The sequence below is a fragment of the Coregonus clupeaformis genome, chromosome 33 (assembly GCF_020615455.1).
Source record: "Coregonus clupeaformis isolate EN_2021a chromosome 33, ASM2061545v1, whole genome shotgun sequence".
NCBI classification, from domain to species: domain Eukaryota; kingdom Metazoa; phylum Chordata; class Actinopteri; order Salmoniformes; family Salmonidae; genus Coregonus; species Coregonus clupeaformis.
This window is the reverse complement of record NC_059224.1, coordinates 6,086,839-6,110,028: the sequence shown is the minus strand read 5'-3', so window position 1 is coordinate 6,110,028 and position 23,190 is coordinate 6,086,839. Positions and strand designations below refer to the sequence as shown.

Here is a 23,190-nt window from a genome sequence, read left to right as displayed (position 1 = left end):
TCGTTGGCTCCCAGACAGATGGACATGTTCTGCACAGGGTCAGTCGGGCCACTGTAAAATGGGCACAGTGGCGCTGCCAATGGCAGCCATTAAACATGGTCATACAGAGGTCTATTAGAAATTGGCACAGATTACCATGCATGCTTGGGCCTGCGTATCATTTTGAGGGATAACCAAGCCATTTAAACCACCTCTAATCAGGGCGGAATAATGTTTAACTCAAACAAATGTATTTACATTAAAGAAGCACGACACCCCATAGACATAGAATGGCATCCACTGCTCAGTGTATGATAATGTACTGAGCTACTCAGATAAGCAAGCTTCCACAGTGTTCTATGTTACAATAATGGTGAGGAGCCTATGATTAGGCGCTTATGATCTTCACATGCTAACCAGGAAGATACTAACCTCTTTCTATGCCCCTTGGGGCAACACAATGGCCATTAACGTATTATAATATACAGATAATGATGTTGGAAGAGTCTGCCATGATGCGGTCATTAGAGATAACGCAGGCCTGGAAATAATAACAACCACATTATTGGGGCTCACTGTGCTTCACAGCTATGGGTTTATCAATTAGACTGTTATGGATACAACACATTAATACAATGAGCTCCCTCAGGCCTTGTAGTTGTATTGGGTTATAAACTGGGTTGTGTTCAGTAGGTAAAAAAAACATGTTGAAGTAGAGTGGAACGGAGCTGTACTACCTGAACTTGTCCAATAAGAATACAGATATTTGTCTTCTGTTGCAAAATGTTATGCTACAGTATGCACCACTTAGCATGACCCTGATGTCAACCCAGAGTACGTCGATGAGTGGAGATGGACTTGGATCTGATGGCAGTTCAGAAGGCAGCCACCAGAGGTCAGCATGTTACCACAGATTGCACTAAAGACTACATTGAAACACACTCATGAAATGAACAAAATAAAATCTGTAAAAATAACAACTATGCTATAAAGGATCATATTCAGACTATTTAGCGTTTACACATTAATTGCACAAAGGAAAACAAGGCACTGTTTCTTATTGGCATTTGAAAGGTCAAGACACACATAGGGACTCAATGCATGAATTTACAAAATATGTCTATTTAAATAGCCTATCAACTCATATCGCAAATTTTCATAACTACTTTCATAACTTTTGTATGTATCAAAATGCTGTCCACTACACTGTGATGATATAAATTAATCCATGCCGTGTTTGAGTAAACAGAGCTCTATTTCTCAGTAGTCTATGTGCACTGTTGACACAGACCAGTATTTATTATGGCAGCTCCTAACATTGATATATGGAGCACTTTGCTTACACCAACAATGAGCTTGTCTCAGACCACACTGTGCTCGCAATATTTCTGGCTACAATATTCCCCTCTATGAACCCAACCAAAACATTGTCCTCATTCGATAAAATGCACACACATCTCAATGTCATAACAATACATTTATATGTTAGCCTAAATTCTCTAATTTTTCCCCTTCAAAGTGAATGTTACTCCAAAAATGAGAATTTGTATGAGCATAAACAGCAAATATGTGGTACTCACTCTCTGATGCAATCCATGAAGCATGCTCCAAACTCAATGAACCTTCAGAAACATCTCACTGTTCTCAGAGTTGGCTGGAAGCTGTTTAAAGGATGTCACAGAGTAATTACCAGAAAGGTCTTTCTCCTTCGTCGTCCTGAAGGCAGGTTTGCCACTGCATGCCCTCGTTGACTCCCAGACAGATGGACATGTTCTGCACAGGGTCAGTCGGGCCACTGTAAAATGGGCACACTGGCACTGCCAATGGCAGCCATCAAACATGGCCTTAAACATTTACATTTACGTCATTTAGCAGACGATCTTATCCAGAGCGACTTACAGTTAGTGAGTGCATACATTTTTCATACTGGCCCCCCGTGGGAAGCGAACCCACAACCCTGGCATTGCAAGCGCCATGCTCTACCAACTGAGCTACAGGGGACTATAAAATATTAAATTAAAGAGGTCTAAAAGAAATTGGCACAGATTACCATGCATGCTTGGGCCTGCGTATCATTTTGAGGGATAACCAAGCCATTTAAACCACCTCTAATCAGGGCGGAATAATGTTTAACTCAAACAAATCTATCTACATTAAAGAAGCACGACACCCCATAGACATAGAATGGCATCCACTGCTCATTGTATGATAATGTACTGAGCTACTAAGAACACTGTGGAAGTTTGCATATGTTAAAATAATGGTGAGGATGCGGAGCTGTCCATCAATATGCCAATTATTAGGTCTTCACATGCTAACCAAGAAGATACTAACCTCTTTCTATGCCCCTTGGGGTGACACACTGGCCATTAACGCATTATAATGGACAAATAATGACGTTGGAAGATTTTGCCATGATGCTTTCATTGGAGATAATTTAGGTCTGGAAATAATAATAACCACATTATTGGGGATCACTGTGCTTCATGGCTATTGGATTTGTCATTAGGGGTTCAGCAGCGAAGCCGGTGAAACCCTATTGTATTTGTTGGCATTCATCATTATTATACATGGTTCTTCCCCCAACGAAAATAACATGTCAAATTCTCGTGAGGTGGTAAGCCCTAGGATGCCCCAACTTGACATGATGGTAAAGGGCCATGGGCCACACCCTCTCATGCAATGCCATGCCAATTGGCTGCATGGTGGGACTATAACAAGTGACTGAAAATGCTAACTTTAAAAGCTCACGCCCCTCATCCCGTTTGAGCTACAGTCCTGTTTTGGTATGTATGTCCCTCTCCTCACAATGAACAAATTTGCCTCAAGGACCCATAAAATCCACCATGATGCATTTTCAACCATTTTGCATTTTGTAAAAACACTTAAAACGCTACTCCTCTGACAACTAATTACCGATCTGCACGAAACTTGATATATGGCATCTATAGACCAAGGTCCCTCAACGCACTGTTGTCCAGGCTAGTATGTCAAACAACATGACCGCTAGTGACCAATAAACATTCATTTGGGCATGGTCTCGCACAGAAATGCCTATACAGTGGGGTAAAAAAGTATTTAGTCAGCCACCAATTGTGCAAGTTCTCCCACTTAAAAAGATGAGAGAGGCCTGTAATTTTCATCATAGGTACACGTCAACTATGACAGACAACATGAGAAGAAAAAAAATCCAGAAAATCACATTGTAGGATTTTTTATGAATTTATTTGCAAATTATGGTGGAAAATAAGTATTTGGTCAATAACAAAAGTTTCTCAATACTTTGTTATATACCCTTTGTTGGCAATGACACAGGTCAAACGTTTTCTGTAAGTCTTCACAAGGTTTTCACACACTGTTGCTGGTATTTTGGCCCATTCCTCCATGCAGATCTCCTCTAGAGCAGTGATGTTTTGGGGCTGTCGCTGGGCAACACGGACTTTCAACTCCCTCCAAAGATGTTCTATGGGGTTGAGATCTGGAGACTGGCTAGGCCACTCCAGGACCTTGAAATGCTTCTTACGAAGCCACTCCTTCGTTGCCCGGGCGGTATGTTTGGGATCATTGTCATGCTGAAAGATCCAGCCACGTTTCATCTTCAATGACCTTGCTGATGGAAGGAGGCTTTCACTCAAAATCTCACAATACATGGCCCCATTCATTCTTTCCTTTACACGGATCAGTCGTCCTGGTCCCTTTGCAGAAAAACAGCCCCAAAGCATGATGTTTTCACCCCCATGCTTCACAGTAGGTATGGTGTTCTTTGGATGCAACTCAGCATTCTTTGTCCTCCAAACGCGACGAGTTGAGGTTTTACCAAAAAGTTCTATTTTGGTTTCATCTGACCATATGACATTCTCCCAATCCTCTTCCTGATCATCCAAATGCACTCTAGCAAACTTCAGACGGGCCTGGACATGTACTGGCTTAAGCAGGGGGACACGTCTGGCACTGTAGGATTTGAGTCCCTGGCGGCGTAGTGTGTTCCTGATGGTAGGCTTTGTTACTTTGGTCCCAGCTCTCTGCAAGTCATTCACTAGGTCCCCCCGTGTGGTTCTGGGATTTTTGATCACCGTTCTTGTGATCATTTTGTGAGATCTTGCGTGGAGCCCCAGATCGAGGGAGATTATCAGTGGTCTTGTATGTCTTCCATTTCCTAATAATTGCTCCCACAGTTGATTTCTTCAAACCAAGCTGCTTACCTATTGCAGATTCAGTCTTCCCAGCCTGGTGCAGGTCTACAATTTTGTTTCTGGTGTCCTTTGACAGCTCTTTGGTCTTGGCCATAGTGGAGTTTGGAGTGTGACTGTTTGAGGTTGTGGACAGGTGTCTTTTATACTGATAACAAGTTCAAACAGGTGCCATTAATACAGGTAACGAGTGGAGGACAGAGGAGCCTCTTAAAGAAGAAGTTACAGGTCTGTGAGAGCCAGAAATCTTGCTTGTTTGTAGGTGACCAAATACTTATTTTCCACCATAATTTGCAAATAAATTCATAAAAAACCTACAATGTGATTTTCTGGATTTTTTTCTCTCAATTTGTCTGTCATAGTTGACGTGTACCTATGATGAAAATTACAGGTCTCTCTCATCTTTTTAAGTGGGAGAACTTGCACAATTGGTGGCTGACTAAATACTTTTTTTCCCCCACTGTACATCGGTCACAGATATTTGTATTGTAATAAAACTTAGTACACGTTGCAAACACTGTCAAGACTCAACATATGCAATCGCCTTCATATCGACCACAGGTTGGCGCTATATCGGGCAAATTTTTGTGTCTCTTGATCTGTGAAATTTGGCACAGATGCTCAAGGATTTAAGTCTAGTTTAACTGTAAAGTATGGCTGAGTTTGGCCACATTGTGGCGCTGTTGGACAGGAAAAAATATGTATTTTTATTTATTTATTTCACCTTTATTTAACCAGGTAAGCCAGTTGAGAACAAGTTCTCATTTACAACTGCGACCTGGCCAAGATAAAGCAAAGCAGTGCGATAAAAACAACAGTTACATATGGAATAAACAAAAACAAAACGTACAGTCAATAACACAATAGAAAATCTATATACAGTGTGTGCAAATGTATTAAGTTATGGAGGTAAGGCAATAAAATAGGCCATAGTGCAAAATATTTACAATTTAGTATTAACACTGGAGTGATAGATGTGCAGAAGATAATGTGCAAATAGAGATACTGGGGTGCAAATGAGCAAAATAAATAACAATGTAAATAACAATATGGGGATGAGGTAGTGGGCTAATTACAGATGGGTTGTGTACAAGGTGCAGTGATCGGTAAACTGCTCTGACAACTGATGCTTAAAGTTAGTGAGGGAGATAAGTGTCTCCAGCTTCAGAGGTTTTTGCAGTTCGTTCCAGTCATTTGCAGCAGAGAACTGGAAGGAATGGCAGCCAAAGGAGGTGTTGGCTTTGGGGATGATCAGTGAGATATACCTGCTGGAGCGCAGACTACGGTTGGGTGTTGCTATGGTGACCAATGAGCTAAGATAAGACGGGATTTGCCTAGAAGTGATTTATAGATGACCTGGAGCCAGTGGGTTTGGCAACGAATATGTAGTGAGGGCAAGCCAACAAGAGTGTACAGGTCACAATGGTGGGTAGTATATGGGGCTTTGGTGACAAAACGGATGGCACTGTGATAGACTACATCCAATTTGCTGAGTAGAGTGTTGGAAGCTATTTTGTAAATGACATCGCCGAAGTCAAGGATCGGTAGGATTGTCCGTTTTACGAGGACATGTTTAGCAGCATGAGTGAAGGAGGCTTTGTTGCAAAATACGAAGCTGAATCTAGATTTAACTTTGAATTGGAGATGCTTACTGTCTAACCAGACACCTAGGTATTTGTAGTTGTCCATATTCTAAGACAGACCTGCGGAGAGTAGTGATTCTAGTCGGGTGGGCGGGTGCGAGCAGCGTTCGATTGAAGAGCATGCATTTAGTTTTACTAGCATTTAAGAGCAGTTGTAGGCCACGGAAGGAGTGTTGTATGGCATTGAAGCTTGTTTGGAGGTTTGTTAACAGTGTCCAATGAAGGGCCAGATGTACACACAGTGGGGAGAACAAGTATTTGATACACTGCCGATTTTGCAGGTTTTCCTACTTACAAAGCATGTAGAGGTCTGTAATTTTTATCATAGGTACACTTCAACTGTGAGAGACGGAATCTAAAACAAAAATCCAGAAAATCACATTGTATGATTTTTAAGTAATTAATTTGCATTTTATTGCATGACATAAGTATTTGACACATCAGAAAAGCAGAACTTAATATTTGGTACAGAAACCTTTGTTTGCAATTACAGACATCATACGTTTCCTGTAGGTCTTGACTAGGTTTGCAGACACTGCAGCAGGGATTTTGGCCCACTCCTCCATACAGACCTTCTCCAGATCCTTAAATGTTCTATTGGGTTCAGGTCTGGAGACTGGTTAGGCCACTCCAGGACCTTGAGATGCTTCTTACACTCCTTAGTTGCCCTGGCTGTGTGTTTCGGGTCGTTGTCATGCTGGAAGACCCAGCCACAACCCATCTTCAATGCTCTTATTGAGGGAAAGAGGTTGTTGGCCAAGATCTCACGATACATGGCCCCATCCATCCTCCCCTCAATACGGTGCAGTCGTCCTGTCCCCTTTGCAGAAAAGCATCCCCAAAGAATGATGTTTCCACCTCCATGCTTCACGGTTGGGATGGTGTTCTTGGAGTTGTACTCATCTTTCTTCTTCCTCCAAACACGGCGAGTGGAGTTTAGACCAAAAAGCTCTATTTTTGTCTCATCAGACCACATGACCTTCTCCCATTCCTCCTCTGGATCATCCGGATGGTCATTGGCAAACTTCAGACGGGCCTGGACATGTGCCGGCTTTAGCAGGGGGACCTTGCGTGCGCTGCAGGATTTTAATCCATGACGGCGTATTGTGTTACTAATGGTTTTCTTTGAGACTGTGGTCCCAGCTCTCTTCAGGTCATTGACCAGGTCCTGCCGTGTAGTTCTGGGCTGATCCCTCACCTTCCTCATGATCATTGATGCCCCACGAGGTGAGATCTTGCATGGAGCCCCAGACTGAGGGTGATTGACCGTCATCTTGAACTTCTTCCATTTTCTAATAATTGCGCCAACAGTTGTTGCCTTCTCACCAAGCTGCTTGCCTATTGTCCTGTAGCCCATCCCAGCCTTGTGCAGGTCTACAATTTTATCCCTGATGTCCTTACACAGCTCTCTGGTCTTGGCCATTGTGGAGAGGTTGGAGTCTGTTTGATTGAGTGTGTGGACAGGTGTCTTTTATACAGGTAACGAGTTCAAACAGGTGCAGTTAATACAGGTAATGAGTGGAGAACAGGAGGGCTTCTTAAAGAAAAACTAACAGGTCTGTGAGAGCCGGAATTCTTACTGGTTGGTAGGTGATCAAATACTTATGTCATGTCAATACTTATGTCAGCTCTCCAAGGATGTCAGGGACAAAATTGTAGACCTACACAAGGCTGGAATGGGCTACAAGACCATCGCCAAGCAGCTTGGAGAGAAGGTGACAACAGTTGGTGCGATTATTCGCAAATGGAAGAAACACAAAATAACTGTCAATGTCCCTCTGCCTGGGGCTCCATGCAAGAGCTCACCTCGTGGTGTTGCAATGATCATGAGAACGGTGAGGAATCAGCCCAGAACTACACGGGAGGATCTTGTCAATGATCTCAAGGCAGCTGGGACCATAGTCACCAACACAACAATTGGTAACACACTACGCCGTGAAGGACTGAAATCCTGCAGCGCCCGCAAGGCCCCCTGCTCAAGAAAGCACATATACAGGCCCGTCTGAAGTTTGCCAATGAACATCTGAATGATTCAGAGGAGAACTGGGTGAAAGTGTTGTGGTCAGATGAGACCAAAATCTAGCTCTTTGGCATCAACTCAACTCGCCGTGTTTGGAGGAGGAGGAATGCTGCCTATGACCCCAAGAACACCATCCCCACCGTTAAAACATGGAGGTGGAAACATTATGCTTTGGGGGTGTTTTTCTGCTAAGGGGACAGGACAACTTCACCGCATCAAAGGGACGATGGACGGCGCCATGTACCGTCAAATCTTGGGTGAGAACCTCCTTCCCTCAGCCAGGGCATTGAAAATGGGTCGTGGATGGGTATTCCAGCATGACAATGACCCAAAACACACGGCCAAGGCAACAAAGGAGTGGCTCAAGAAGAAGCACATTAAGGTCCTGGAGTGGCCTAGCCAGTCTCCAGACCTTAATCCCATAGAAAATCTGTGGAGGGAGCTGAAGGTTCGAGTTACCAAACGTCAGGCTCGAAACCTTAATGACTTGGAGAAGATCTGCAAAGAGGAGTGGGACAAAATCCCTCCTGAGATGTGTGCAAACCTGGTGGCCAACTACAAGAAACGTCTGACATCTGATTGCCAACAAGGGTTTTGCCACCAATTACTAAGTCATGTTTTGCAGAGGGGTCAAATACTTATTTCCCTCATTAAAATGCAAATCAATTTATAACATTTTTTACATCAGTTTTTCTGGATTTCTTTGTTGTTATTGTCTCTCACTGTTTTATTTTATTTTTTTATTTCACCTTTATTTAACCAGGTAAGCCAGTTGAGAACAGGTTCTCATTTACAACTGCGACCTGGCCAAGATAAAGCAAAGTAGTGCAATAAAAACAACACAGAGTTACATATGGGGTAAAAAAAACAAAGTCAGAAATACAACAGAAAATATATATACAGTGTGTGCAAATGTAGCAAGTTATGGAGGTAAGGCAATAAATAGGCTATAGTGCAGAATAATTACAATAGTATTAACACTGGAATGCTAGATGTGCAAGAGATGATGTGCAAATAGAGATACTGGGGTGCAAAAGAGCAAAATAAATAACAATATAGGGATGAGGTAGTTGGGTGGGCTAATTTCAGATGGGCTGTGTACAGGTGCAGTGATCGGTAAGGTGCTCTGACAACTGATGCTTAAAGTTATTGAGGGAGATAAGAGTCTCCAGCTTCAGAGATTTTTGCAATTCGTTCCAGTCATTGGCAGCAGAGAACTGGAAGGAATGGCGGCCAAAGGAGGTGTTGGCTTTGGAAATGACCAGTGAGATATACCTGCTGGAGCGCAGACTACGGGTGGGTGCTGCTATGGTGACCAATGAGCTAAGATAAGGCGGGGATTTGCCTAGCAGTGATTTATAGATGGCCTGGAGCCAGTGGGTTTGACGACGAACATGTAGTGAGGACCAGCCAACAAGAGCGTACAGGTCACAGTGGTGGGTAGTGTATGGGGCTTTGGAGACAAAACGGATGGCACTGTGATAGACTACATCCAATTTGCTGAGTAGAGTGTTGGAGGCTATTTTGTAAATGACATCGCCGAAGTCAAGGATCGGTAGGATAGTCAGTTTTACGAGGGCATGTTTGGCAGCATGAGTGAAGGAGGCTTTGTTGCGAAATAGGAAGCCGATTCTAGATTTAACTTTGGATTGGAGATTCTTTATGTGAGTCTGGAAGTTGAGTTTACAGTCTAACCAGACACCTAGATATTTGTAGTTGTCCACATACTCTAGGTCAGACCCGTTGAGAGTGGTGATTCTAGTGGGGTGGGCGGGTGCTAGCAGCGTTCGATTGAAAAGCATGCATTTAGATTTACTAGTGTTTAAGAGCAGTTGAAGGCTACTGAAGGATTGTTGTATGGCATTGAAGCTCGTTTGGAGGTTTGTTAACACAGTGTCCAATGAAGGGCCAGATGTATACAAAATGGTGTCGTCTGCGTAGAGGTGGATCTGAGAGTCACCAGCAGCAAGAGCGACATCATTGATATACACGGAGAAAAGTGTTGGCCCAAGAATTGAACCCTGTGGCACCCCCATAGAGACTGCCATAGGTCCAGACAACAGGCCCTCCGATTTGACACACTGAACTCTATCTGAGAAGTAGTTGGTGAACCAGGCGAGGCAGTCATTTGAGAAACCAAGGCTATTTAGTCTGCCAATAAGAATGCGGTGGTTGACAGAGTCGAAAGCCTTGGCCAGGTCGATGAAGACGGCTGCACAGTACTGTCTATTATCAATCGTGGTTATAATATCGTTTAGGACCTTGAGCGTGGCTGAAGTGCACCCGTGACCAGCTCGGAAACCGGATTGCATAGCGGAGAAGGTACGGTGGTATTCGAAATGGTCGATGACCTGTTTGTTAACTTGGCTTTCGAATACTTTCGAAAGGCAGGGCAGGATGGATATAGGTCTGTAGCAGTTTGGATCTAGAGTGTCACCCCCTTTGAAGAGGGGGATGACCGCGGCAGCTTTCCAATCTCTGGGGATCTCAGACGTTATGAAAGAGAGGTTGAACAGACTAGTAATAGGGGTTGCGACAATTTCGGCGGCTAGTTTTAGAAAGAAAGGGTCCAGATTGTCTAGCCCAGCTGATTTGTAGGGGTCCAGATTTTGCAGCGCTTTCAAAACATCAGCTGTCTGAATTTGTGTGAAGGAGAAGCGGGGGGGGCATGGGCAAGTTGCAGCAGAGGGTGCAGAATTGGTGGCCGGGTTAGTGGTAGCCAGATGGAAAGCATGGCCAGCTGTAGCAAAATGCTTGTTGAAATTCTCGATGATTGTAGATTTATCGGTGGTGATAGTGTTTCCTAGCCTCAGTGCAGTGGGCAGCTGGGAGGAAGTGCTCTTAATCTCCATGGACTTTACAGTGTCCCAAATCTTTTTGGAGTTAGTGCTACAGGATGCAAATTTCTGTTTGAAAAAGTTAGCCTTTGCTTTCCTGACTGCTTGTGTATATTGGTTCCTAACTTCCCTGAAAAGTTGCATATCGCGGGGGGCTATTTGATGCTAATGCTGTACGCCACAGGATGTTTTTGTGCTGGTCAAGGGCAGTCAAGTCTGAGGAGAACCAGGGGCTATATCGGTTCTTAGTTCTGTATTTTTGAATGGGGCATGTTTATTTAAGATTGAGAGGAAATTACTTTTAAGGAACAACCAGGCATCCTCTACTGACGGAATGAGATCTATATCCATCCAGGATACCTGGGCCAGGTCAATTAGGAAGGCCTCCTCGCTAAAGTGTTTTAGGGAGCGTTTGACAGTGATGAGGGGTGGTCGTTTGACCGCAGACCCGTTACGGACGCAGGCAATAAGGCAGTGATCGCTGAGATCCTGGTTGAAGACAGCTGAGGTGTATTTAGAGGGTATGTTAGTCAGGATGATATCTATGAGGGTACCCATGTTTAAGGATTTAGGGTTGTACCTGGTAGGTTCGTTGATAATTTGCGTGAGGTTGAGGGCATCTAGCTTGGATTGTAGGATGGCTGGGGTATTAAGCATATCCCAATTTAGGTCACCAAGCAGTACAAACTCAGAGGATAAATGGGGGGCAATCAATTCACATATGGTGTCCAGGGCACAGCTGGGGGCTGAGGGGGGTCTGTAGCAAGCGGCAACAATGAGAGACTTATTTCTGGAAAGGTGGATTTTTAGAAGTAGAAGCTCAAACTGTTTGGGACAAATAAACCTACCATTAAAATTATAGACTGATCATGTCTTTGTCAGTGGGAAAATGTTCAAAATCAGCAGGGGATCAAATCCTTTTTCCCCCTCACTGTAAATAACCCTGTAACCGGTTTACTTCTATCCTTTCTTTTTATACTGTTACTGGGCAGCCAACTTTCAGAAATTGCCATTCTGGTTCCATACTCCAGACACCCAATGGTGCCACCTAGAGGCACATTCTTGTATTTCTGCTTCTCTTCTTTCTTTACTCAGCTCCTCTCCCAGCATGCCCCACTCTCTATACTGGCAATTCTGTAGCGCTTTCCACACTTAAGATTTGGTACCAGTTTCGACTGCATTTTAAATTCTCCTCTGCATCTACTATGGATCCTATTGATAATAATAACTTATTCCCTGCTTCCCTAATAGATCATGCTTTATTTTACTGGACAAGGAACGGTATTAAGTCCTTCCAAGACTTATATGTAAATTGATTTTATTCTATATTTTCCCATCCTGGCCTCTAAATACTCGCCATCTCACTCTTTCCGTTACCTTCAAATTAGGCATCGTGTCTCCTTCCAATGTTCTGCCTTCCCTGCTCCACCCCCTTGCCAACCCTGGGATGGCATATTGACTATATTACCTCAACATAAAGCAGTCATTTCTCAGATCTGTGTATTATGTCATTGGACAAGCACTCCACCAACAAAACTAAATCTGCTTGGGAACGGGAAATGTGTGGGATGTAGCGAGTGGTGGGATGTAGCGAGTGGTGGGATGTACTCTCTACTACATCTTGGTCCTCTGTAGCTCAGCTGATAGAGCACGGCGCTTGTAACGCCAAGGTAGTGGGTTCGATCCCCGGGACCACCCATCCACACACACAAAAAAAAATGTATGCACGCATGACTGTAAGTCGCTCTGGATAAAAGCGTCTGCTAAATGGCATATTATTATATTATTATTACTCGTCTTGGTCTCATACAATTTAAGGTTTTACATAGAGTGCATTTTCCAAATCCAGATTGTCTGAAATATATCCAAATGTAAATTATGAGTGTGATAGATGTCATGTCTCACCATGTGACCTTAGTCACATGTTCATTCAATGCTATAAACTACAAAATTACTGGGATTCTATTTTTAAATGTTTATCTGAGGTGCTTGAAATTACCCTGCAGCCATGTCCCTTGATAGCTGTTTTTGGTATTCCAGAAGTCTCCTTGGACCCCAAACATGCCGATATTGTTGCTTTTACATCCTTATTAGCTTGACGTATCATTATTTTCCAGTGGAAGTCTGCTCAGCCCCCCTCTACTTCTCAATGGCTCAACAATGTAATGTGTTTCCTAAAGCTTGAGAACATTAAGTATTCTCTTAGGGGTTCCAATGATACATTTGTTAGAACATGGCAACCATTTATAATCATACTTCAGTACCTTGTAGAGGCTCCCCTCTGATGAGATGCTTTAAGGTTTCCTAGGAAGAATTCCCAGTAGCTCAGTTGGTAGAGCATGGCACTTGCAAAGCCAGGGTTGTGGGTTCGATTCCCACGGGGGGCCAGTATGAAAAATGTATGCACTCACTAACTGTAAATTGCTCTGGATAAGAGCGTCTGCTAAAACGACTAAAAAAAAGAAGAAGTAAAAAAATCACATAATTGGTACAGTCATCAATATAATGCTATCCAGTCCAAGCAAGTTTGTCTAAGGTTTACTAATAATTTATTTACTTATTTCTGTTTTTGTATCTTGAATCTGTATTGAGTTGTGTGTGAGAAATACTTTTTGTCCTGTATTCTTCTTTGTTTGTTGATTTGTTGTGATATCTTTGTTTTCTAGGAGCGAACTGAGGGAGGGTGTGGGGTGGTTGGGAGGGGATCGAGGTGGGTGGACTGAGGTAGGGAAGGGACTGGGGGGTTGGGGGAGGGTGGATGTGTTGTGGGGTGGACTGAGGTAGGGGCGGAGAGGTAGGGAAGGGACTGGGGGGTTGGGGGGAGGGTGGATGTGTTGTGGGGTGGGGTGGTTGGGAGGGAATCGAGGTGGGTGGACTGAGGTAGGGCGGAGAGGTAGGGAAGGGACTGGGGGGTTGGGGGAGGGTGGATGTGTTGTGGGGTGGGGTGGTTGGGAGGGAATCGAGGTGGGTGGACTGAGGTAGGGCGGAGAGGTAGGGAAGGGACTGGGGGGGTTGAGGGGAGGGTGGATGTGTTGTGGGGTGGGGTGGTTGGGATATGGTAAAATCTTTGTACTTACATTGATGTATATTTTGTAAAGCTTGAATACAAATAGACCCCCCCCCCCAAAAAAAAAAAAAAAGGGTCAATAAAATAACAATATGCTATAAAGGATCATATTCAGACTACTTACCGTTTACACGTTTCTGAAATTGCACAAAGGAAAACAGGGAGATATTCCTTATTGGCATTTGAAAGGCCAATACACATAGGGACTCACTACATAATATCTGTTTAAATTCTGACTCAAATCACAAAAAAATCATAACTAATGTAACTTATTTTCATGACTTTCTCTAAGGACAGCATAATGGTATATATTTATTGTGGTGTTATAATCAATGGTTTGATCATGACCAGGTATCTAAATAACTTGAACTAGACTTCCACAGGTCCTCTGTATTCCCTTGCATTCATAGCTCTGATGTCACATACCACCTCAGGGCAATCTAGCCAATCAGGCTTTGGCACATCTGGAGTTATATATATATATATATATATCACACACACACACACACACACACACACTGCTCAAAAAAATAAAGGGAACACTTAAACAACACAATGTAACTCCAAGTCAATCACACTTCTGTGAAATCAAACTGTCCACTTAGGAAGCAACACTGATTGACAATACATTTCACATGCTGTTGTGCAAATGGAATAGACAACAGGTGAAAATTAGACAATTAGCAAGACACCCCCAATAAAGGACTGGTTTTGCAGGTGGTGACCACAGACCACTTCTCAGTTCCTATGCTTCCTGGCTGATGTTTTGGTCACTTTTGAATGCTGGCGGTGCTTTCACTCTAGTGGTAGCATGAGACGGAGTCTACAACCCACACAAGTGGCTCAGGTAGTGCAGCTCATCCAGGATGGCACATCAATGCGAGCTGTGGCAAGAAGGTTTGCTGTGTCTGTCAGCGTAGTGTCCAGAGCATGGAGGCGCTACCAGGAGACAGGCCAGTACATCAGGAGACGTGGAGGAGGCCGTAGGAGGGCAACAACCCAGCAGCAGGACTGCTACCCCCCGCCTTTGTGCAAGGAGGAGCAGGAGGAGCACTGCCAGAGCCCTGCAAAATGACCTCCAGCAGGCCACAAATGTGCATGTGTCTGCTCAAACGGTCAGAAACAGACTCCATGAGGGTGGTATGAGGGCCTGACGTCCACAGGTGGGGGTTGTGCTTACAGCCCAACACCGTGCAGGACGTTTGGCATTTGCCAGAGAACACCAAGATTGGCAAATTCGCCACTGGCGCCCTGTGCTCTTCACAGATGAAAGCAGGTTCACACTGAGCACATGTGACAGACGTGACAGAGTCTGGAGACGCCGTGGAGAACGTTCTGCTGCCTGCAACATCCTCCAGCATGACCCGTTTGGCGGTGGGTCAGTCATGGTGTGGAGTGGCATTTCTTTGGGGGGCCGCACAGCCCTCCATAGGTAGCCTGACTGCCATTAGGTACCGAGATGAGATCCTCAGACCCCTTGTGAGACCATATGCTGGTGCGGTTGGCCCTGGGTTCCTCCTAATGCAAGACAATACTAGACCTCATGTGGCTGGAGTGTGTCAGCAGTTCCTGCAAGAGGAAGGCATTGATGCTATGGGCCGCCCGTTCCCCAGACCTGAATCCAATTGAACACATCTGGGACATCATGTCTCGCTCCATCCACCAACGCCACGTTGCACCACAGACTGTCCAGGAGTTGGCGGATGCTTTAGTCCAGGTCTGGGAGGAGATCCCTCAGGAGACCATCCGCCACCTCATCAGGAGCATGCCCAGGCGTCGTAGGGAGGTCATACAGGCACGTGGAGGCCACACACACTACTGAGCCTCATTTTGACTTGTTTTAAGGACATTACATCGAAGTTGGATCAGCCTGTAGTGTGGTTTTCCACTTTAATTTTGAGGGTGACTCCAAATCCAGACCTCCATGGGTTGATACATTTGATTTCCATTGATCATTTTTGTGTGATTTTGTTGTCAGCACATTCAACTATGTAAAGAAAAAAGTATTTAAGAAAATAGAGCTAGATACCACAAATGTATTTATATTTATTTTACCCTTATTTTACCAGGTAAGTTGAGTGTACAAACATTAGAAACTGTTTCCATGACATAGACTGACCAGGTTAATCCTATTTTTTTATAACCTGTGCTATAGCACTCTGTAAGCACTAGTGGGCAGCATATGCTGTCTAAATAATGGAGAAGTATATAATGGAGAAGTACAGTGTGTACATATACAGTGGGGAGAACAAGTATTTGATACACTGCCGATTTTGCAGGTTGTTGATCCAAGTGAAAACTATGATCCCTTACTGATGTCACCTGATAAATCCACTCCAATCAGTGTATATGGTCCCGTGTTTCTCAGTTGGTAGAGCATGGCGCTTGCAACGCCAGGGTTGTGGGTTCGATTCCCACTGGGGACCAGTATGAAAATGTATGCACTCACTAACTGTAAGTCGCTCTGGATAAGAGCGTCTGCTAAATGACTAAAATGTAAAAATCTGAAGGGGAGGAAACAGGTTAAAAGGATTGTACCCTTTTTTTCCCCATTTTCGACTAAAATGACATACCCAAATCTAACTGCCTGTAGCTCAGGACCTGAAGCAAGGATATGCATATTATTGATATCATTTGAAAGGAAACACTTTGAAGTTTGTGGAAATGTGATATTAATGTAGGAGAATATAACACATTAGATCTGGTAAAAAATAATACAAACAAAAAAACATGCGTTTTCTATTTATTTTTTTGTTCCATCATCTTTGAAATGCAAGAGAAAGGCCACAATATAATATTGCAGTTTAGGCGCAAGTGAAGCATTGCAATACTGGACTATTTTGAATCAATTCCGCCCAAATGTGCCGAATTCATCAATTGATACATTTTTAAGTACATAACTATGGAGAACATACAAAAATCATATGCTAATACAAAATGTAAGTTTCCACACACCCAGAAATGTCATACATGATGGATCATTAGCTTATACACTAACTTTCACACATCTAGATGGCCGGGCGGGGTGGGTGTGGAGCCAGAGACAGCAGGGGTTCAAACTGTAGAACCCAGTTCCTACATTTTAATATAAAAATGGATTTTATCAAACAAAACTATGCTACATTTTATCTCTGGAACCCTTAGGATGACAAATCAGATTACTGAACGTAAGTACATTATTTACCTTCAGAGTTGAATGTATCAAACCAGTTGCCGTGATACGTTTTTTGTTGTTCTCAAACAATAGCATGGTATTTTTTCACTGTAATAGCTACTGTAAATTGGACAGTGCAGTTAGATTAACAAAATTCTAAGCTTTCTGCCCATAAGACATGTCTATGTCCTGGAAAGTTTGCTGTTACTTACAACAGTCATGCTAATCACATTAGCACACGTTAACTCAACCGTCCCGTAGAGGTTAAATAAGGATTTTTAAGCCTTGAGAGAGTGAATGGGCAAGACAAAATATTTAAGTGCCTTTAAACGGGGTATGGTAGTAGGTGCCAGGCGCACCGGTTTGAGTGTGTCAAGAACTGCAACGCTGCTGGGTTTTTCATGCTCAACAGTTTCCTGTGTGTATCAAGAATGGTCCACCACCCAAAGGACATCCAGACAACTTGACACAACTGTGGGAAGCATAGGAGTCAGCATGGGCCATCATCCCTGTGGAACGCATTCGACACCTTGTATAGTCCGTGCCCCGACAAATTGAGGCTGTTCTGAGGGCAACAGGGAGTGCAACTCAATATTAGGAAGGTGTTCTTCATGTTTTGTACACAGTGTGTGTTAATTATACATTAACATACTCACATATAGACTTTTCTTTTAGACATATACATCATCTATGGTTGGACTCATAAGACACCATTCATTTTATCCCTAAGTGTTTCCAATGCAAATTCTGCATCTAGTGGACTGGCACACTTGAGCTTCAGTTGCACATGATCTCAAGAGGTTTGCTGAGGAGCTTGTGTCTATCTGGCCACCACCATTCTGTGGAGGCACTGAGCCACAAAAACACAATGACTGCCAGACGACCAGGCTCCAGTTGCCTTGGTAACAATACGCAGATGTCTGGCACATCATCATAAACATATTTTTAGAGCTGTGAAAGTTGTTGCAGCTTGTTGTCTCTACAACCTTGGGTGTACATCTTCCCTCAGCGTAGCGGATGAGAAATATACAGTCTAATCCCTTTCATATACAATCCCGCTCTTTTCAGATCTTTACTGGGCCTATGAATCAATTTAAAATCCAATGGTGGTTTTATAATGTACAGACAATGTGCTGGAGATTCAGGGGAGTAATTCTTATTCTGTGGTATTAGTTTGCGGTTACTTTGCTTTTTGATTATCATCCAAGGACAGGAGGCACCTTACTTAATGACATCTATATATATATATATATATACACACACACACACACAGTTGAAGTCGGAAGTTTACATACACTTAGGTTGGAGTCATTAAAACTAATTTTTCAACCACTCCACAAATTTCTTGTCAACAAACTATGGTTTTGGCAAGTCAGTTAGGACATCTACTTTGTGCATGACACAAGTAATTTTTCCAACAATTGTTTACAGACAGATTATTTTACTTATAATTCACTGTGTCAGAAGTTTGCATACACTAAGTTGACTGTGTCTTTAAACAGCTTGGAAAAATTCCAGAAAATTATGTAATGTCTTTAGAAGCTTCTGATAGGCTAATTGACATCATTTGAGTCAATTGGAGGTGTACCTGTGGATGTATTTCAAGGCCTACCTTCAAACTCAGTGCCTCTTTGCTTGACATCATGGGAAAATCAAAAGAAATCAGCCAAATTTGTAGACCTCCACAAGTCTGGTTCATCCTTGGGAGCAATTTCCAAATACCTGAAGGTACCACGTTCATCTGAACAAACAATAGTACGCAAGTATAAACACCAATGGACGACGCGGCCGCCATACTGCTCAGGAAGGAGATGCGTTCTGTCTCTTAGAGATGAACGTACTTTGGTGCGAAAAGTGCAAATCAATCCCAGAACAACAGCAAAGGACCTTGTGACGATGCTGGAGGAAACAGGTACAAAAGTATCTATATCCACAGTAAAACGAGTCCTATATCGACATAACCTGAAAGGCCGCTCAGCAAGGAAGAAGCCACTGCTCCAAAACCTCCATAAAAAAGCAAGACTACGGTTTGCAACTGCACATGGGGACAAAGATCGTACTTTTTCAAGAAATGTCCTCTGGTCTGATGAAACAAAAATATAACTATTTGGCCATAATGAACATTGTTATGTTTGGAGGAAAAAGGCAGTAGCTTGCAAGCCGAAGAACACCATCCCAACCGTGAAGCACGGGGGTGGCAGCATCATGCTGTGGGGGTGCTTTGCTGCAGGAGGGACTAGTGCACTTCACAAAATAGATGGCATCATGAGGAAGGAAAATTATGTGGATATATTGAAGCAACATCCCAAGACATCAGTCAGGAAGTTAAAGCTTGGTCGCAAATGGGTCTTCCAAATGGACAATGACCCCAAGCATACTTCCAAAGTTGTGGCAAAATGGCTTAAGGACAACAAAGTCAAGGTAATGGAGTGGCCATCACAAAGCCCTGACCTCAATCCTATAGAAAAGTTGTGGGCAGAACTGAAAAAGCGTGTGCGAGCAAGGAGGCCTACAAACCTGACTCAGTTGTACCAGCTCTGTCAGGAGGAATGGGCCAAAATTCACCCAACTTATTGTGGGAAGCTACCCGAAACGTTTGACCCAAGTTAATCAATTTAAAGGCAATGCTACCAAATACCAATTGAGTGTATGTGAACTTCTGACCCACTGGGAATGTGATGAAATAAATAAAAAGCTGAAATAAATCATTCTCTTCTGACATTTCACATTCTTAAAATAAAGTGGTGATCCTAACTGACCTAAAACAGGGAATTTTTACTAGGATTAAATGTCAGGAATTGTGAAAAACAGAGTTTAAATGTATTTGGCTAAGGTGTATGTAAACTTCTGACTTCAACTGTGTGTGTGTATATATATATATATATATATATATATATATATATATATATATATATATATATATATATATACACACACAGTGGGGAGAACAAGTATTTGATACACTGCCGATTTTGCAGGTTTTCCTACTTACAAAGCATGTAGAGGTCTGTAATTTTTATCATAGGTACACTTCAACTGTGAGAGACGGAATCTAAAACAAAAATCCAGAAAATCACATTGTATGATTTTTAAGTAATTAATTTGCATTTTATTGCATTACATAAGTATTTGATCCATCAGAAAAGCAGAACTTAATATTTGGTACAGAAACCTTTGTTTGCAATTACAGAGATCATACGTTTCCTGTAGGTCTTGATCAGGTTTGCACACATTGCAGCAGGGATTTTGGCCCACTCCTCCATACCTTCTCCAGATCCTTCAGGTTTCGGGGCTGTCGCTGGGCAATACGGACTTTCAGCTCCCTCCAAAGATTTTCTATTGCGTTCAGGTCTGGAGACTGGCTAGGCCACTCCAGGACCTTGAGATGCTTTTTACGGAGCCACTCCTTAGTTGCCCTGGCTGTGTGTTTCGGGTCGTTGTCATGCTGGAAGACCCAGCCACGACCCATCTTCAATGCTCTTACTGAGGGTTGTTGGCCAAGATCTCACGATACATGGCCCCATCCATCCTCCCCTCAATACGGTGCAGTCGTCCTGTCCCCTTTGCAGAAAAGCATTCCCAAAGAATGATGTTTCCACCGCCATGCTTCACGGTTGGGATGGTGTTATTGGGGTTGTACTCATCCTTCTTCTTCCTCCAAACACGGTGAGTGGAGTTTAGACCAAAAAGCTCAATTTTTGTCTCATCAGACCACATGACCTTCTCCCATTCCTCCTCTGGATCATCCAGATGGTCATTGGCAAACTTCAGATGGGCCTGGACATGCGCTAGCTTGAGCAGGGGGAACTTGCGTGCGCTGCAGGATTTTAATCCATGACGGCGTAGTGTGTTACTAATGGTTTTCTTTGAGACTGTGGTCCCAGCTCTCTTCAGGTCATTGACCAGGTCCTGCCGTGTAGTTCTGGGCTGATCCCTCACCTTCCTCATGATCATTGATGCCCCACGAGGTGAGATCTTGCATTGAGCCCCAGACCGAGGCTGATTGACCGTCATCTTGAACTCCTTCCAATTTCTAATAATTGCGCCAACAGTTGTTGCCTTCTCACCAAGCTGCTTGCCTATTGTCCTGTAGCCCATCCCAGCCTTGTGCAGGTCTACAATTTTATCCCTGATGTCCTTACACAGCTCTCTGGTCTTGGCCATTGTGGAGAGGTTGGAGTCTGTTTGATTGAATGTGTAGACAGGTGTCTTTTATACAGGTAACGAGTTCAAACAGGTGCAGTTAATACAGGTAATGAGTGGAGAATAGGAGGGCTTCTTAAAGAAAAACTAACAGGTCTGTGAGAGACGGAATTCTTACTGGTTGGTAGGTGATCAAATACTTATGTCATGCAATAAGATGCAAATTAATTATTTAAAAATCATATAATGTGATTTTCTAGATTTTTGTTTTAGATTCCGTCTCTCACAGTTGAAGTGTACCTATGATAAAAATTACAGACCTCTACATGCTTTGTAAGTAGGAAAACCTGCAAAATCGGCAGTGTATCAAATACTTGTTCTCCCCACTGTATATATATATATATATATATATAATCTGAAGACAAATCCTGAGACTATAAAGCCCTGTTTAAATCCACTCCTCTGCTCCAGTCCCCGTTGCTGTGGGCTACTGAGTTCCTGCTCCCTCATTATTACAGGACAGAATCCCCAGAAAAGTCAGGTCTGAATTGGATATGGTTATTAATATGGATATATCTGCTGCAGCCTGAGCTGTTTTTAGTCTGTTTTTGTCAACAACCAAGGGAGTGATTCATGATGTGTAATACGTCCAGCCTAACCCCAGGGTAATACGTCCAGCCTAACCCCAGGGTAATACGTCCAGCCTAACCCCAGGGTAATACGTCCAGCCTAACCCCAGGGTAATACGTCCAGCCTAACCCCAGGGTAATACGTCCAGCCTAACCCCAGGGTAATACGTCCAGCCTAACCCCAGGGTAATACGTCCAGCCTAACCCCAAGCAGAGGAGCCTCAGTTGGGAACAGACAGACTCAACAGAAGCCTGTTGATGGGCTTCCCCACACAGCATCTGGCCTGTGCGTTAAATAGCATTTGTTCCCTCTCAGCGTTAGGTTAAGCCTGCTTGGAGTCCCGAATAAGCAGGGTTTGCACTATTGGAACAATTCCATTGGGTTCCATTGTGCCAGGCGAGCTCAATCGAGCACAGCTAAAGTGTTTGAAAGAAAACAAATCAAATTTGAACCCAGTTCTGCCACATAGTAACCCACACAAGGAGAAGGCTGTCACAAAGCCCAATGTCAACAAAGCCTCCTAATCCTACAGTAATGAAAGACAAGAGCATCGGCTCAGTTAGACAATAACCAACCTAATGAAATAGACAGCCCAGCTTCCAAATCTACACTGGAATACGAGTGTAAGAAAAATTAGACATAACCCCACAGATGTGATGCCTTGACCTGCTCAGTGCAGCCTGCTGCATATCTTAGCCAGATGGTTGCAGAGAACATGCAGGAATTAGAGGATGACTGATTCAGAGCAAGAGAGGTATTCAGGAAATAGAAACAGCATACTCCTCCACTGGCAGCAATGAACAATGTGCCTACAGAGTATGACCAAATCATATAACCAACCTAGCCTTACTCACATTTATCAGTCATCTAGATCAGTGTTTTCCTCCTCCAGTACCCCCAAGAGCACACGTTGTTGTTGTAACCCCGGACTAACACACCTGATTCAACTCATTGAAGGCTTGATGATTAGTTGAAAAGTTGAATCAGGTGTGTTTGTCCGGGGCTTCAATAAAAAGATGTACTGTTGGGTGTACTGTGGGACTGGAGTTGGGAAGCACTGATCTAGAGCAGTGTTTCTTAATCCTGGTCCTTAGGACCCAAAGGGATGCACATTTGAGTTTTTACCCTAGCACTACAAAGCTGATTCAAATGGTCATCAAGCTTGGATCATTTTAATCAGGTGTGTAGTACTAAGGCTTTAAAAAAAACTCATCCCTTTGGGTCCCCAGGACCAGGATTAAGAAACACTGCTCTAGACTAATGCAACATAACGTATCAAGGATTCTCATTATCCCAACCTAATAGATCCAAGTGATTTGTCCTCCTCACTAATTAGATTGTCTATATCAAAGATCTAGCCTGGGCCAGAATGGGAAAGTCTCCAAAAACCAAAGAGCAGGAAGGTCTGATGTGGGAATAATCCACTACAGTCCTCCAATAAATATAATTTATATTGACATGGAGTTTTGTCTGTTCGGCTAAGATTATGAGCAGATCTGGAGACTGTCCATTTAATAGAGAACATTT

General features: G+C 43.3%; 1 long non-coding RNA gene across 1 annotated transcript; it reads right to left on the bottom strand.

Annotated features, from left to right (window-relative positions):
* Positions 1–2: 2 nt before the first annotated feature.
* On the bottom strand, positions 3–22,582 carry LOC121549361. Its single transcript, XR_005996803.2, has 3 exons — positions 22,518–22,582; positions 1,560–1,640; positions 3–73 (listed from the first exon to the last, which is right to left on the bottom strand). It is a non-coding gene; the product is annotated as an uncharacterized LOC121549361 (long non-coding RNA).
* Positions 22,583–23,190: the final 608 nt, after the last annotated feature.